At 36.8% G+C, this 15,852-nt stretch overlaps 1 long non-coding RNA gene across 1 annotated transcript in view; it reads right to left on the reverse strand.

Moving 5' to 3' along the window:
- Window positions 1–15,852, reverse strand: part of LOC110260035 (uncharacterized) — a 1,001,533-nt gene that overhangs the window by 499,626 nt on the left and 486,055 nt on the right. The window contains exon 5 of the long non-coding RNA XR_014842312.1: window positions 12,773–12,917. This is a non-coding gene — a long non-coding RNA (uncharacterized LOC110260035). The remainder of the gene's footprint in view (window positions 1–12,772; window positions 12,918–15,852) is intronic.

Genomic DNA, 15,852 nt, shown 5'->3' on the forward strand with positions numbered 1-15,852 from the left:
ATTGCACCAAGCAGGACCCACCTGGAGCATGAAATGCTCTGGGGCCTGGGCAGAGTCAGACACCCCTCCTTCCATAACCAAGCAGGGCCCTGTGGGATTCCTGGGCACACACACACACAAGCCTTTCTGTGTTCTCCAGTTCCTGTTTTTAAGGAGTAAGCTTCAACTTTCATGACATTCCCTGAGTTCTAAAGGCCAGGTTCAAAAGGTTGCTAATCAGGGAAGGGAGGGGATGCAGTGACCAAGGAGGAGCTGTCAAGAGACAATAGTGCAGCCTTGGCAAAGGGTCCTGGTCCCTCTTCAAGGAATATACATAACAATATCTTTGAGCCCCTCTACAGAACTAAAACCCCCAACAAATGGAAGATGTTAACTATTTGATGGAGCTTTCTTCATTCCAAAATGGACCAACAGAACTAGTCCTGGAGCTATTAAACATCAGCTTTGAAAGACAATGCAAGCTTGCCCCTACCTTGATCTTTATCTAAGACCCCCTTTTCCACCCCCCCAAACTATGACACCATCTCCTAATCTCCTCCAAGGGGGGCACAGTCTTTGCCTGCTATGGTCCCTTAGGCCTGGCAAAGCAATAAAAGCTATTTCTTTTTTCTCCGCACCCAAAACTCTGTGCGTTTCTACTCAGCACCAGTGGAGTAGAACTACTCTGCCAGGTTTCAGCAACAGGAACCAACAATGATTTGCAAAAGTACAAGTTGTCAAAAGTTACTTCATTTGCTCCTAACCTTGGAATCTTTATCCTTATTTTTCATCAGAGATTTTCAGTTCCTCAATTATAAATTTTTGTATATAACCATTTTCAGTAATCTTAGTGCCATATTTAGAGAAATTTGCTGGAATTTTTTTTTTTTTTTTTGTCTTTTTTAAACCCACACCCACAGAATATGGAGGTTCCCAGGGCAGGGGTAGAATTGGAGCTTCAAATGCTGGCCTATCAAAACAACCACAGCAATGTGGAATCCTAGCCACATCTGCAACCTACACCATAGCTCACAGCAACACCAGATCCTTAAACCCACTGAGTGAGGCCAGGGATCAAACCTGTGTCCTCATGGATGCTAGTCAGATTTGTTTCTGCTGAACCACGACGGGAACTCCTGAAGAGAAAATTCTGATGTTTTCATCTTCCAAACCTTTTCAGGGAAAAAGAGCTTGATAAACCAGTAGGGTCATATTAAAACATTACTGTATCCCGATTTGAACAAATATTTTTTTAAAAAAATCTTAGTTTTTAAAGCACAATCTAGGAAGTATGAATGTGGCCTGTATGCTAGTGATATTGAGGAATTTTTAATGTTGCAATGTTTGATAAGGGCAAAGTGGTTATTTTTTAAATGTCTATATCACTTAGACATCATAATAAAGTCTTTATAGATAAAACATTTGATATCAAAGATATACTTTAAAATTCTACAATTCCCCCAAAACTAAGATAGAGGAATATATGAAGTGGCAAAACAATTAATTACTGATTGTTATTGAATATAAATCTAGGGATGCATTCTCTCTATTTCTACATATTTCAAATTTTCCAAATATAAAGTGAAAAAATAAAATGAAATTCATCCCAAGTATTCAAGGAACTAAACATACAGTAAAAATAAATTCTGGCAACCAGATGAACAGGAAAAAATAGAAATTAAATGACTATTCTTTAAATGCTTTCTAAAGAGTTAAATGACAGATGTTTCAAAACCATTTACAATGGAGCAAAAAAAAAATGAAAAGAAATAAAATAACTGCAATCTTAAAATCCTCTTAAAATTTATTCAAAATTAAGACTTTAGGAGAACATCAAAATAATGATGATATGGAGAAGATAAGTACCCAGTTTCTAGAAATGGATACCAGCCATTGCCCTTCACACACACACTTTCAAAGTTCAGTCACATTTGATAAGAACTTTGATATACTCATTTGCATAAAACTATTAAATGTTAGAGTAGGAGGGAAACTTACATGTGTTATACAGGATATTTTTTTGAGCTACCAGTACAAATTGTCAAACCTTCCAATTTCAAAATGAGTAGATTAACAATGTAATTTCAAATTATACAAGAGGATGATATTTGTTTTGGAAACCATGCCCTTCTTTGCAGAAATAATAACCACTAATCATAACCAACAGCTTATCCTTTAATAGTTCTAAGGAGTCCAGAGTACCCAGAAACTTTATTTGGGCCTTGAAACTAAGCAGGACCCTGTGGCCCTGTGGACCCTAGGCCCACAAGCCTTTCTGTGTCCCCCATTTCCTGTTTTTAGGGACTAAGCTTCAGCCTCCATGGTCTTCCCTGAGATCCAGGTTCAAACAACTGCCAATCAGGGAAGGGAGGGAATGCAGAGACAAGGGGAAAACAATCAAGAAACAATAGTACAGACTTGCAGCAGGGTGCTGGTTTTTCTTCAAGGAATATGTGTAACAATATCTTTATTTCCTTCTGCAGAACTATGTGAACTAAAATTTGGCACTTTCCATGAGCCTCTACATGGAGTAAAACATGAGCCACTGCAGCTCTCAACCCACAGCACCCCCTGAGCAAAACTCAGGGTTGAGACCAGGAGTGAGGTACTCTGTATTCTGAGAAAACGGGAAGAACAGGTCTTGATAGTCAGATATCGTTAAGAGAATATTTTATGAGACTAATTCTTACATCTCCCCATATTTAGAAAAACACTAGAATCCTTCAAAAATGACTGATGTCTGTGACTAGCAGCAACCTTCAAAAGACCAGCAGCAAACTTCTGTAAAACGTGTGCATGGATCCATGCACCTCAGTCTTCACCTTTATGACTTATATCTTGATATCTCTCCTTTCCTCTTTGGGGCAATATTTCAGAGCTATCTTTCCAAAGGAACTCAGGAAAGAAACAAAGAATACTGGCCCACAGCTGCGGTACGTATCAAGGGAGTGATTCCAGTAAGCCCAGATGCTTACATCTTAGCATAGAAACTGGCTTTCTGTAAATCTCGTTATCTGTAAACCTTCTGGTTATCTGTAAATCTACTACTTTCCCTTCCTTGCAAAAACTCATATATCCTTAACTCTCAACTTTCAGGTCATATTTTGGTGTTTTTTTTTTTTTTTTAGTTAACAACTAAAACCCACAACAAATGAAAACAAGAGAGGAGGACCACAAGAACCAGTCCTGGGGCAACTAAACATGAAGAATGAAAGCTTGCCTCTACCCTGATCCTTATCTGTGGCCCTATTTTCTACTGCTTAACTATAAAACCACTTCCTATTCTCTCCCATGGGAGGGAACAGTCTTTAGGCCATTAGCCTGATGTGCCTTCCTTTGCCTGGCAAAGCAATAAAGCTATTTATTTTTTTCTCCTTCACCCAAAATTTTGTCTCGGCATTTCTATTTGGCACTGGTGGACAGAGTCTGAGTTTTAGCAATAGCTTCCCAGATTTCAAAATCTTGAAAATCTCAGAAATTATATCAGTACTCCATTACCAATCATTCCTATTATTCTATATGAGTTTGAATATGCTATCTTAATAGTGGAATGCTTTTGACATAAAATTTAATTCCAAATAAAGGTTAATATCTATGCTGAATATATCTAGTGTTGTTACGGCAGCTGCCTAGCAGCCCCGCGGCCAGAGCGTATCAGCTCTAGTGACAGCCCTGTGGCTGGAGTGTATCAGCTCCAGCAGCTCTGTGGCTGCAGTGTATCAGCTCTTTTACCCGGTGAGAAACCAAGCAAGCACTCGGAGAGTTGGAGAACTCAGGTTTATTACGCCAGCAGGCTCAGAGGAGATCGCTCTCTGGAGTCTGAGACCCGAAGAAGGGTTTCACAAGGCTTTTATGGCCTAGCCCTTCCAGTCCATGCTTGGCTGGTTGGATGGAGTGAGAACAAGCAGGGTTCCAATTGTGAGCAACTTTACAGAAGCAGATGTGTGGGGGAGGGGTGGTTAGGGGCAGTTGGCTGGACTTTGCTTAGTCATCATGGCCAGGGTCTCTCCTTTCTACCTTTTTATCAGAACATTTGCTCCTATAGTGTCAAATGTGGAACTGTAAAAAGAAGGAGTTGGAAAACTACTGCCTGCAGGCCAAATCTGACCCAATATCTCTTTTTGTAGATAAAAGTTTAACTGGAGCTTAACCACATTAGTTCACTTATGTATTATCTCAGGCTACTTTTATAATAAAATGACAGAATTGAGTAGTTAACTGAGCCTGTAGGGCCCACAAGCCTAATATGCACTGTGCTCTTTAAGACAGTTTGATAAACTCTCGTTTAAATCATAACTCTCAGCCAATTGCCAATGTCATAGACAATTACTAAAATACTTATGCTATTTATAGAAATAAAGAGAAATTCTTGTTGAGTTGCATAAATATGATAATAACCATATTGATCTAGGTTCATAATATTACTAATATAATTTATGGGAAAATATTTTTAAATTTTCTTTAACCAGAATAGATGCCACAAGCAAACTGGCAAAAATGATTATTTTTAGAAGAAAAATTCCTATTTCCCTATGATTTCTACTGTAACACTGGTAATGAGTTTGTAGTTTGTATCTCGAAAGAAAAAATAAGTAAAATCCATAAATCCCTGATTCTTAATCTGGAGCTTATTATTGCTGTAGTTATTTTTTCTGGGTCAGAGAAAGAGAAAGAGAGAATGGGAATGTCTCTCAAGGACACTGTTTACTTATATATGGTTAAAAAAATAATATCTGAAATAAATGCAGGCGAACACTTTAACCCTATTCTCCTGGCCACATTATCACCCTCCAACTATAAGTCTGAACATTATGTCTTGCTCATTTCTTAAACTTCTTTGCTCCTTCTTAAACATTATGTAGGGATATCAAGGAAGTTCGAATGGAGCTAGGTATGGATTTGTTATGGAATTGTTAAGGAAAATAGATTAAGAAAATAGATGAGATAAAATGATCATAGAATTTTGCAGTTTTCAAATTTCAACTTTAATCCATCTAGACAGTTTGGGATTTTTTAAATAACATCATGATGGTCGAAAGAAACATGTCATTGACATTCTTGAAGGGTATGATTTTATCAGAGCAGAAACGAGTTTATTTGGATTTTCGTATTTCTTGAAAAGGCCTGCTATAAGCATTTATCAAGCTAGATATTTGTGTTGCAGAGAAAACTGAGACTTTCCTAAGAGATAAAGAATCATCAAAATCTCGTGAATTAGAATAAGATTTAGAAAAGGAATCTGGGGAGTTCCTGTCGTGGATCAGTGGTTGACGAATCCAACCAGGAACCATGAGGTTGTGGGTTCGATCCCTGGCCTGGCTCAGTGGGTTAAACATCTGGCGTTGCCGTGAGCTGTGGTGTAGGTTGCAGACGCGGCTCGGATCCCACGCTGCTGTGGCCCTGGCATAGGCCGTCGGCTACAGCTCCGATTCAACCCCTAGCCTGGGAACCTCCATATGCTGTGGGAGTGGCCTAAGACATGGCAAAAAGACAAAAAAAAAAAAAAAAAAAAAAAAGGAATCTGAACAAGATCCTTATAAAAAGGCTTTTTTTCCCCTAATACTTTAGAAATGAGCCATAATATCTTGCAACATGTTAACAGAAATCTTCAAAACCAGTCTTATACAAGACTTGTTTAGTCAATGAGTCAGTTAATACTGAGGCTGTAGTCAGTCATTGGTGTTTATGTGGTAAACAAAGCAGTCACAGAGTTCTTGTATAAAATATTGAAACTAAACAGAAAATGAACTGATGCATTAAGTCTCAGTGTAGACTTACATTTAAAGCATATGTACACTGACCACAGATGAGGCTTGGATCCTGCATTGCTGTGCCTATGGCACAGTAGGCGGGCAGCTGTAGCTCTGAATCAGCCCTGGCCTAGGAACCTCCATATCCACTGAGTGCAACCCTAAAAAGCCAAAAAAAAAAACCTCAAAAAAAAAAAAACCTCAAAAAAAAAAAGAGCTTTTCCCTTAATAAATGAAATATAAGACAATGGCCACATCAAAATAGAAGTGGAGAAAATGAAACACTTTGGAATTTTTCTTTTGCTCAACTAGCACAGTTTCTTCAAGTGGTAATAGTGATAGAATTGTGCATTAAAAAATATATATTTATATGAGATAAAGTACTATTTATTGCTGTGCATAACCCAGAAACACCTTAGATTTGTGTTGTAGCTTGCTGTGGAATACTTTTTAAAAAAAATTATCCTCATTAATAAAATTTACCGTAGAAGTATAAGTAGATATTTTAAAAATTATACTTTTAAGTTTATTTGTATATTATAAAATTAAAATATTTCCCTCTCCCATCTTGTAGTTATGTGATAAATGAAATATACAAAGATTTATGCCAGTAATTCCTGAGAATCTGAAGAATTGCAAATTGCCATATCATTAAGAACCATTGTTTTAGAAAGTAAATCTAAAACTAGAATTGAATTTCATAAAAACTTATTTACATGGTGAAGGTATGGGAAAAGGGGTATTTTGCCTGAAACATGCAGATAGATATTATTTTGCATGTATTTACTTTTATGGTTTTTGACCCTCAGCATTCTGCCATTCATCACAATCAACTGTGGATTGCTAAAAACCATAGAATGAATCAGCTAACTTTACTAAAAACAGCAAGTTGCAAAATCCAAAAAAATCATTGGATTTTTTTAACACAAAAGTATGAATATTTCATAATGGTATGGTCCAAAAGTCATTGCTTAGAAATTGCAAGGTGTGTCACATGAATAACCGTCAGTGATATTGTTGAGTTTATGTATATCTACTTTAAGTTGTTGTACAACTTGTCAAATTGCTGAGAATACTGAAGATTAAAGCATTACAGGTAGACAGCAATGTCAGTCAATATGCTGAGCTGAAATTTTCATGTTAGCCATCTTTGCAAAACTGTTCCTCCACCAAGGCTATGAAGCTGTGTAATTGACTGATTGGATTTACACGTCCACTTTCTTCCCTTCCCACCTTTTTAGTGACAGTGCTAATGGACTGTCAAATGACTAGAAAAGAACAGTCAAATTCTGACAGTGGGAATACTTGGAAATGAGGGACACAGAGGAAAGCCTATTAAGTTATCTATGTTTTTTTTTTATTAATAGAGAAGTGAATGTAATGAGCTTTTGCTTAATTGGGGACATCTTCAATTTTTATTCTCTGGAAACTTTGTTCCTCATATATGGCACACCAAAATATATCAGTGTAACAGAAGTAATTCTGTTGACATTTTAACTGTCTAATATAATCTATTAGTCTTAGCATTTACCTGAAGAGAATGTATTACAGGGGAAAGCCAGGGATTGGTTCCAGAATTCTTCATTAAAGAACTGTCAACACAGTCTTAGTTCTGGTGTCAAAAGCTGAATTTCTTTAAGCACTAACTATGTTCTTTGGCAGAGCTTGGTAAGTACATGCCAAGTCTACATTTGATTCCTATAACCAGAACAATAACATGGAAAAATACTGCTTCCAATTGTCTCTCAAATATCACTGATATTTAACAAAATAGTCTTATCCAAAAGGAAAATTAAAGGACAGTAAGTGACATATTATGATTTTTTCCTTTTCTTTATCTTTCTATCCTTTTTTTTTTTTTTTTTTTTTTTTTTTTTTCTTGCTTTTTAAGGCTGCACCTGCCCCATATGGAAGTTCCCAGGCTACGGTCAAATCAGAGCTACAGCTGCTGGCCTACACCACAGCTACAGCAACTCCAGATCCAAGCTGCATCATGGCAACACCGCCGTTCATGGCAACCCTGGATCCTTAACCCACTTAGTGAGACCAGGGCTCGAACCAGCATCCTCACAGATACTAGGTCGATTCATTTCTGCTGCACCACAGTAGGAACTCCTTCGGTGATATATTAGAAATTAAAGTTTAATTTTACATAAAAAGAGCTTCAACAACAGGTTGTGCTGAAAAGAGTATTTAGAATAATACTCCAAATAGCTATCAGTTAAGTTATACAGAAATAATTTAATCAGAACAAGTAAGTTCACTAGTATAAGCTGATGAACTTATACATGGAGTACTGGGTTTGGATTTGCTGAAAGCTGAGTGGCATAGGGACACTGAAGTGTTTGATACATAAGAACTGAAGAATGTTTAGCCTATAGAATCTAAGAATAACATCAATTTAATAATAGATTAATATTTATTTTTATCATTTAGTAATTAAATAATAATTAGAATTCTTTCTGGGAACAGGGTTGACCATGTGATTATTAACAAAATGAAAGTGAGTCATAATTTTTTTCTGAGCCCCTGCTTTCCCAGAATTGCTCAGGAACCTCAAATGACTTTGCTATTTAGGTCTTACTGTTTCAACATCTGGTATTACTTTTGAGGGTTATTTCTTGTCTTGAACTTTCCATTTTCCACTTAATTGACAAATTACCGCATACTTCCATTTTAATATCTTAAGCTTTGGATTTCTTTTTTTTTTTTTTTTTTTTTTTGTCTTCTTGCCATTTCCTGGGCCGCTCCCGCAGCACATGGAGGTTCCCAGGCTAGGAGTCCAATCAGAGCTGCAGCCACCGGCCCACACCAGAGCCACAGCAACGCAGGATCCGAGCCGCGTCTGCAACCTACACCACAGCTCATGGCAATGCAGGATCCCTAACCCACTGAGCAAGGGCAGGGACTGAACCCACAACCCCATGGTTCCCAGTCGGATTCGTTAACCACTGCGCCACGACGGGAACTCCTGGATTTCTTAACTTGTTTGATTCTTCTTGTCTGGTCCCAATAACTCCACTGACATTATCTTGCCCAGTGTTTTCTTCATCAAGGTTGTTTCCATCATTCCACTAGGCAGTTCTGCACCTCTACCTGGTATGAGCTTGTACAGTTCATGGCTCTATGATTATCTATCACTTCAGCCAGCTGCATGTATTTTATTATATTCTATCTTCAGCTCAAAGTCAAAAAAAAGTCAGTGCAGTAAATATCTTTCTATTTTGTTCTGTTTGTCTTCTTGCTCATGCCAATTTACTGCATGGAGGGAAGTTAGGTACCACATGGGAAGATGCATATTGTCATTAGGTTTCAAGTGATTAAATCTATCTAAGGTGAGTTTGGTGGGGTTCAGAGTGGGGAAAACAGAAATAGTGCAATGGCAGTTTCAGTCCAGCAAGGGTAGGTATGGGAGATATAAACAACTCAGAATAGGTTCTAGACATCACATTAGACAGAGTTAGAAAGGCTGTGGTCATTATCATCTCAAATAGCCAGGGAATAATGAATTGAAAACATATCTGGGTTAAGCAAAATTTAAGACATTGACAAAAGAGAATCTGCAAGCTTCGGATCCAAAGAAAGAGTCAAGGAGCAATATTAGAGATACACTCAAGACAGTTGCACTGAAAATATTCTTGCCCAGTTGGAGAAAATTCTACCCTCTCACCAACTACAAATGTGTATACATAAAAGAGAAGTTTCACCTAGAGTTAGCTTGGTGTTTAGAGGACTCAACAGTCACGTGGGCATGCCTGGTCATAATATCCATATTAACCAAAAAATATTCCCCAACTTATAAAGGAATTCAAATTCAGTGATCTAGTTAGGATCTGAGTTGAGCATACAGGGTAACTTTTCCCATGCTTTTTCTAGAGTACTAAGGCAAACTTTTAATTACAATCTTAGTCACACAAATATGACATCAGGAAAAATGAGATATCGCTTATGTAGTAATATTGATTGACTAATCCTAAAGACACAGTAGTAGACATTTTGCTACCCTATCTTTTACATCTGGTTAAACTACATTTTCATGAAGAATAAAGTATGTTCTCTTTCATCTGGGACCTACGATGAGACAAAAACTTTGAGATTCAAACTTTAATATAGTCAATGTATAGGGGAACAAATTTGCCACCCCCAAATATCTCTATGGCATGTGGTTTATTTCAAACAGAAAATAATCAAGGCCCAAAAGGCTAAAGAACTTTCCCCCTAACTGTCCAAAGAATTTAGACAGAGGGCCTATTACAAAGAATAAAGTTAACAGCAAAAATTAATCTGCAATGAATATGGGCTAGGTATGGTGGGGGAAGCTCTTATACCAGAGTCCACTCTTTGTCCCATTGTCTTTGCCTGGGTCAGCAAACATCTGTTTACCAAACATTTGCTTTTCTATTTCCATGGGAATTGCCTTCCTCCCTTTTGAGTACCAAATCACGACCTGAAACATCCTCTTTGATCTCCAGCTGAAGACGGTATCTGAGGTGAAGGGTTCAGCCATTTTGGTGAGTTATTCCATCTTCCTAGGTCTTTCTCATGTATAAATCTCAGGGAACTTTGACTTTTCTCTTATTTGTCTGTCTTGTATCAATTTATTTCTTAAATCAGTGAGAAGAACTTGGAAGGGTAGTGGGAAAACGTCTTCCTCCCCAACAACAATAACAATCATTCCTGTACAGATTTCTTGCTATTGTTTTAGTTGTTTTAGAACAACTGGCTTTCAATTCTTTTCTTTCTTTTTTTTTTTTTTTTTTGGTATTTTGTCTTTTTAGGGCCATACCCATGGCATATGGAGGTTCCCAGGCTAGGGGTCTAATCAGAGCTACAGCTGCCGGCCTACACCACAGCCACAGCAATGCCAGATCTGAGCTGCGTCTGCAACCTACACCACAGCTCACGGCAATGCTGCATCCTGAACCCACTGAGCAAGGCCAGTGATCAAACCCGCAACCTCATGGTTTCTAGTCGGATTCATTTCAGCTACACCACAATGGGAACTCTGGCTTTCAATTCATTTTAAATAAAATTATCTTCTATATTATATTTCAATAATATAAAAGTGGTCCTTACTGGCATTATGACCCAGCATTGCTATTGCCAGAATCACAGGATTTGTAATAGAATATACAAATATCTATTCTTACTCAGAGTCTGTTCTAGAGGTTCTTAAGAGTAATAGTGACTTTAATCAACATTATTATGAGAAATATGGTCTCTAAGCTTCCCTAAATAAACTAGGCAGAATCAGAACATTCTACATATCATGAATATATTTTCCAAACAGCAAGATCAGGAATACCAGACCATAAGATCTACCACTAGCTATTATTTTGGAAATAGAGGGAGGTTACTGATTAGACATTCTGTGCCACATGCCTACCCATTAACTTAAACCTCGTATTTTTCATTTTACCAACATTACTTCCTAGCTGGAAGTGAAACATCATAACTGGGGCAGAGAAACTTTAGAGACTCTCAGCTCCTTTACCCTAGTTCACCATTAACTTGACTTGGTAACCACAAGAGAGACCTGATGAGTACTTGAAACCATAATGATCAAGATAATCATCTCTGAAGATAGAAAGACTACCTCCTTGAGCACATAGCCCATCCCTCTTTTCTCTCTATAACCTCTGAATAAAACCTGGGGAATTAGGACTTGGTTCTTTGGGACATGAGTCTACCTTTTCCTTAGGATTTCCATCTTCCTCAATAAAGCTATTTTTGCTTTTATCTGACATTTATCTCTCACTATAGGATTCCTGAGCAATGAGCAACTGAAATTGAGTGTGGTAACATTATTAATGTTACCATACTCAGGTCACTGAATATAAAGCTGTTACCGAGTGTAAAGAATATCCACATGGTATTTCAAAAAAGTATTCACTCTTACCTCTATTAAGCCATGTTGTAGCAAATATTAAGAAAGCAGTCTGTAGGCTGGATATTTTCCTTTTGTTCAGATTCACATTTTCAAAAGGTTAACAGTTTAGTCAAATTTACCACCCCAATAAAGTCCTTACTAAGTCTGATGAATTACATGGTACTCAGAATGCTTGCATATGAGAATAAAAATATCCGAAGGACAGAAATTAAATGTCAAGAGTTTCTTTCTATAATGAGACTTTTAAAAAAACTTACGACTGAATATGGAGAATATATTTGGAAATCATTAAGCACTTTGAACTCAGTATTATGAAGTTTTCAGAGATTTGTTATTGTAAACACTTAGCATAGTCTATTTTTTTTTTTTTTTTTGGCATTTCTTGGGCCACTCCTGTGGCATATGGAGGTTCCCAGGCTAGGGATAGAATCAGAGCTGTAGCCACCAGCCTACACCAGAGCCACAGCAACGTGGGATCCGAGCCACGTCCGCAACTTACACCACAGCTCACGGCAACACCAGATCCTTAACCCACTGAGCAAGGCCAGGGATGGAAACCACAACCTCATGGTTCCTAGTTGGATTCGTTAACCACTGAGCCACAACAGGAACTCCAGCATAGTCTATTTTGATACATAAATTTAAGTATAAAATTTAACTAAGTTCTTATACTCTCAAAGTTAGGATTCACATATCATCAATTTCTCTTTTGATTCAAAAATTCCTTCTGACCTCATTTGGGTCACCATTAGACCCTTTTACTTTGAGATATTTCAAATCGATTTACAATTGTTCCTCATACTGCTCCAAAACCCACCCTGTCAACCCCTGCCCATGGGAGTAATATAGCCCTGGTGTTTCCTCTCTTATATATTACAACAACTTAGGCGAACACTCTTACTGTTTATAAATTCATTTCACATTTCCTATAAATTGTAGAGCCTTCCACTTTTGATAACATACTAATTGGTCAGTGTCCTTCTTCACATGTTCTACATAACATTTTTGCCCTAAGTAATGTTATGATGAATAAAATCAACATCAGTTGTTCCTATAAACTATCACTGAGGCAAGTCTTCATTACTTATTATTTTAAAAGTTATTATATAAATGTGAACATTTATATCTGTTAAGCTTCATTGTCATCACCTACCTTATCCATGGTCCTTGCTGAGCTGACTCTGGGCCATGTTGTCCCAAGCTCTGATCACAAGTGATTGGACGGAATATGGTTCCACACCTATCTCTTCAAGAATAGTCATTTTACTGGCTATTCAGGAATGTGTTCCTTTGGTGACCTATATGAGAAAGATGAGAATTGCTGATTAGGCCAGTCATCTCAGGAATTAAAACAAAGACGGTATATCCAAAATAGTTACAGTTTTACTTCTTCCTTTCCAATTTAGATTCCTTTTATTTCTTTTTCTTCTCTGATTGCCATGACTAGGGCTTCCAAAACTATGTTGAATAGTAGTGGTGAGAGTGGAACATCCTTGTCTTGTTCCTGATCTCAGGGGGAGTTCTTTCATCTTTTCACCATTGAGAATGCTGTTAGCTCTGGGTTTGCCATATATGGCTTTTATTACATTGAGGTAGTTTCCCTCTATGCCCACTTTCTGAAGTGTTTTTATCAGAAATGGGTGTTGGATTTTGTCAAAGACTTTTTCTGCATCTATTGAGAGGATCATACAGATTTTATTCTTCAGTTAATTAATGTGGTGTATCACACTGATTGATTTGCAGATATTGAAGAATCCTTGCATCCCTGGGATAAATCCCACTTGATCATGAAGTACAATCCTTTTAATGTACCGTTAGATTCAGTTTGCTAATATTTTGTTGAGGATTTTTGCATCAATGTTCATCAGTGAAATTGGCCTGTAATTTTCTTTTTTTGTGTGGTGTCTTTGTCTGGTTTTGGTATCAGGGTGATGGTGGCCTCATAGAATGAATTTGGGAATGCTCCTTCCTCTGCAGTTTTTTGGAATAGTTTCAGAAGGATAGGTGTTAGCTCTTCTCTAAATGTTTCAAAGACAGTATATCACAGAGAGTAATATGTATACCAGTAGTGGCATACAAAATTATTTTATGTGATATATGCATGATTTAAGCAAAGAATATTAAACATGTTTATGTATTACTAAAAACACATAAAACCCACTATTTTATGGACAGTGATTGTTTAGACCAGGGTAAGAAAAAAGATCAATTTAAAGTTAGTTAAAAGGAAAAATTACTAAGTAAATAAAATAACTCTAATAAAAGAAAATGACTAGAACATATTTTGATCATAATTCCTCTGAGATCAGTTTTTATTTCAACATGCACCTAGCCACCCTTCCTAAGAATATACACATCCAAGTTTTATAATAATATATGCCATATTTCCTTTCAGTCACTGATAAATTGGGGAAAGAGTCCCCAATAGATCTCATAGATATAAAAAAGGAAACTACAAATCATTAGTGCCAATTTTCTAACAAATCAAGTCCCACTTTTTACATATCACCTAATGCAAAGCCTCTCCAATCTACCAGAGCCGAGTTACTAACTCTGGGTCTGTGCTCCCATAGCAGTTTATCTTAATGTCCCCTTTTTTTGGAGTTTTAGAATCATGTATATTTCGTTGACTTTCCATGAATATATGAGTATATATACATAATATCTAAGATGCAGTGCTATAAATTTTTAATCAAAAGATTGTAGTTGAAACTCTTACAAGTTATTTTTTTCATGCAAAGGTGACAAGTAATGGTAAAGACAAAAATATCAAAAGGCTTAGAAAGGTGACCTTTCTATGATAAAGAAAGAGGGAGAAAAGTGAAGAGATAAGGCTTAGGACAAGGCAGACATGGATTTGAAGTCCTGCTCTTCTACTTAGTAGCTAAGTGAAACTGAAGCATATCACTCATTATTACTGAGTCTCAACTTTCTTCTCTGTAAAATGGGAAACTGCCTGTAAAGTGCCAGGAATTATGTAAATCCATCCAATAACTGTGAACATTGTATTATCCTTATTTCTTCTTTCACAGCAAAAAAAAAATTGAAGCAAATGTTATTGAACTGAACTCAGTAAGGTTCGGCTGCTTACTTCTGGAAAGCCAATACTCAAGAGAAAAGTGTTGGTTGGAAAAGGATAGGTTGTTTTATAGAAGGCCGGAACCTGGGAAAAAGGTACACTTGTAAAACAAATTCAGAAGATTCTACTCAATCATGAAAAGTTTTTAAAGGAGATTCATTGGGTGGGGATGTGGGAGGGGTGGTGAGGTAACAGGGAGGTGTTCTAGGAGCTTGTGGTCAGCCTGAAGTTACCATCCACCACTGGGTGGGAGCCCTGGCTCCTAAAGAACTCAAAGTAGGGAGAAGGAGGTTACTTGAGGAAGAACCAGGACTCTATCCATTGGATGCACTATGTTTCTTGAGTGTTCCTACTTTCTTTCTACATTCCCTCCTTTCCCTGATAAGGAACTGTTTGAATCTGCCCTGGGGAACTCAGGGAAAATCAAGGAGGCGGAATGAAGACTATTTCCTGCAAACAAGAAATGAAGGTCATGGAAAGGATTTGTACTCAGCAGGGCCCCATGGGATCCTGCTCTGTTTCACAAAATTTTTAGAATAAACTTTCATATGATTCAGAAAAACTTTTGACAATCATTTTTATTTAAGTAAACCTGAAAAAAGTCTCAATCAGTGATATTTACTTTACGATGTAGCTTATGAAAGATGCAAAATTTAAAAATTCTTTATTTTACAGTTTCCTTTTGGATTCTTGTTAGTTTATTGATATTGAGGTCCTTATTTTTATTTCTAAATTTAAAAAATATATATGTGTATATATATGTGTGTGTGTATATATGTATATATATCTGAAACTATTTTAAAGCAGTCAATATATCTTGGTAAAAGTTTATTCCAATTAAAATGAGATTAGTTGATATAAAATGTTTTAACTCTAATTGACAGAGATTAGTTAATTACAATACTTTAATTCTAATTGGTAGAAATTACTTGTTACAAACTACTTATATGAGATGCTAAGGTACAAGATACCTAAGGTAATCTTCCTGCGTATTAATATAAAATTGGATAGTTTTACATATCCCTAATTAAACACAAATTTCCTCAGAGCATTTAGTCTAAGACATCTGAATAGAAATTGGTTGGCTTTTTGCTTTAATAATTTTAACCACTAGTATTTACCAATATGCAATTTCAAAAATTTAAAAACAGTGA

The sequence above is a fragment of the Sus scrofa genome, chromosome 3 (genome assembly GCF_054392235.1).
Source record: "Sus scrofa isolate SSC_HxYL_T2T_F1_AM1 chromosome 3, Sscrofa_HxYL_maternal_Yorkshire_Landrace_v2.0, whole genome shotgun sequence".
NCBI classification, from domain to species: domain Eukaryota; kingdom Metazoa; phylum Chordata; class Mammalia; order Artiodactyla; family Suidae; genus Sus; species Sus scrofa.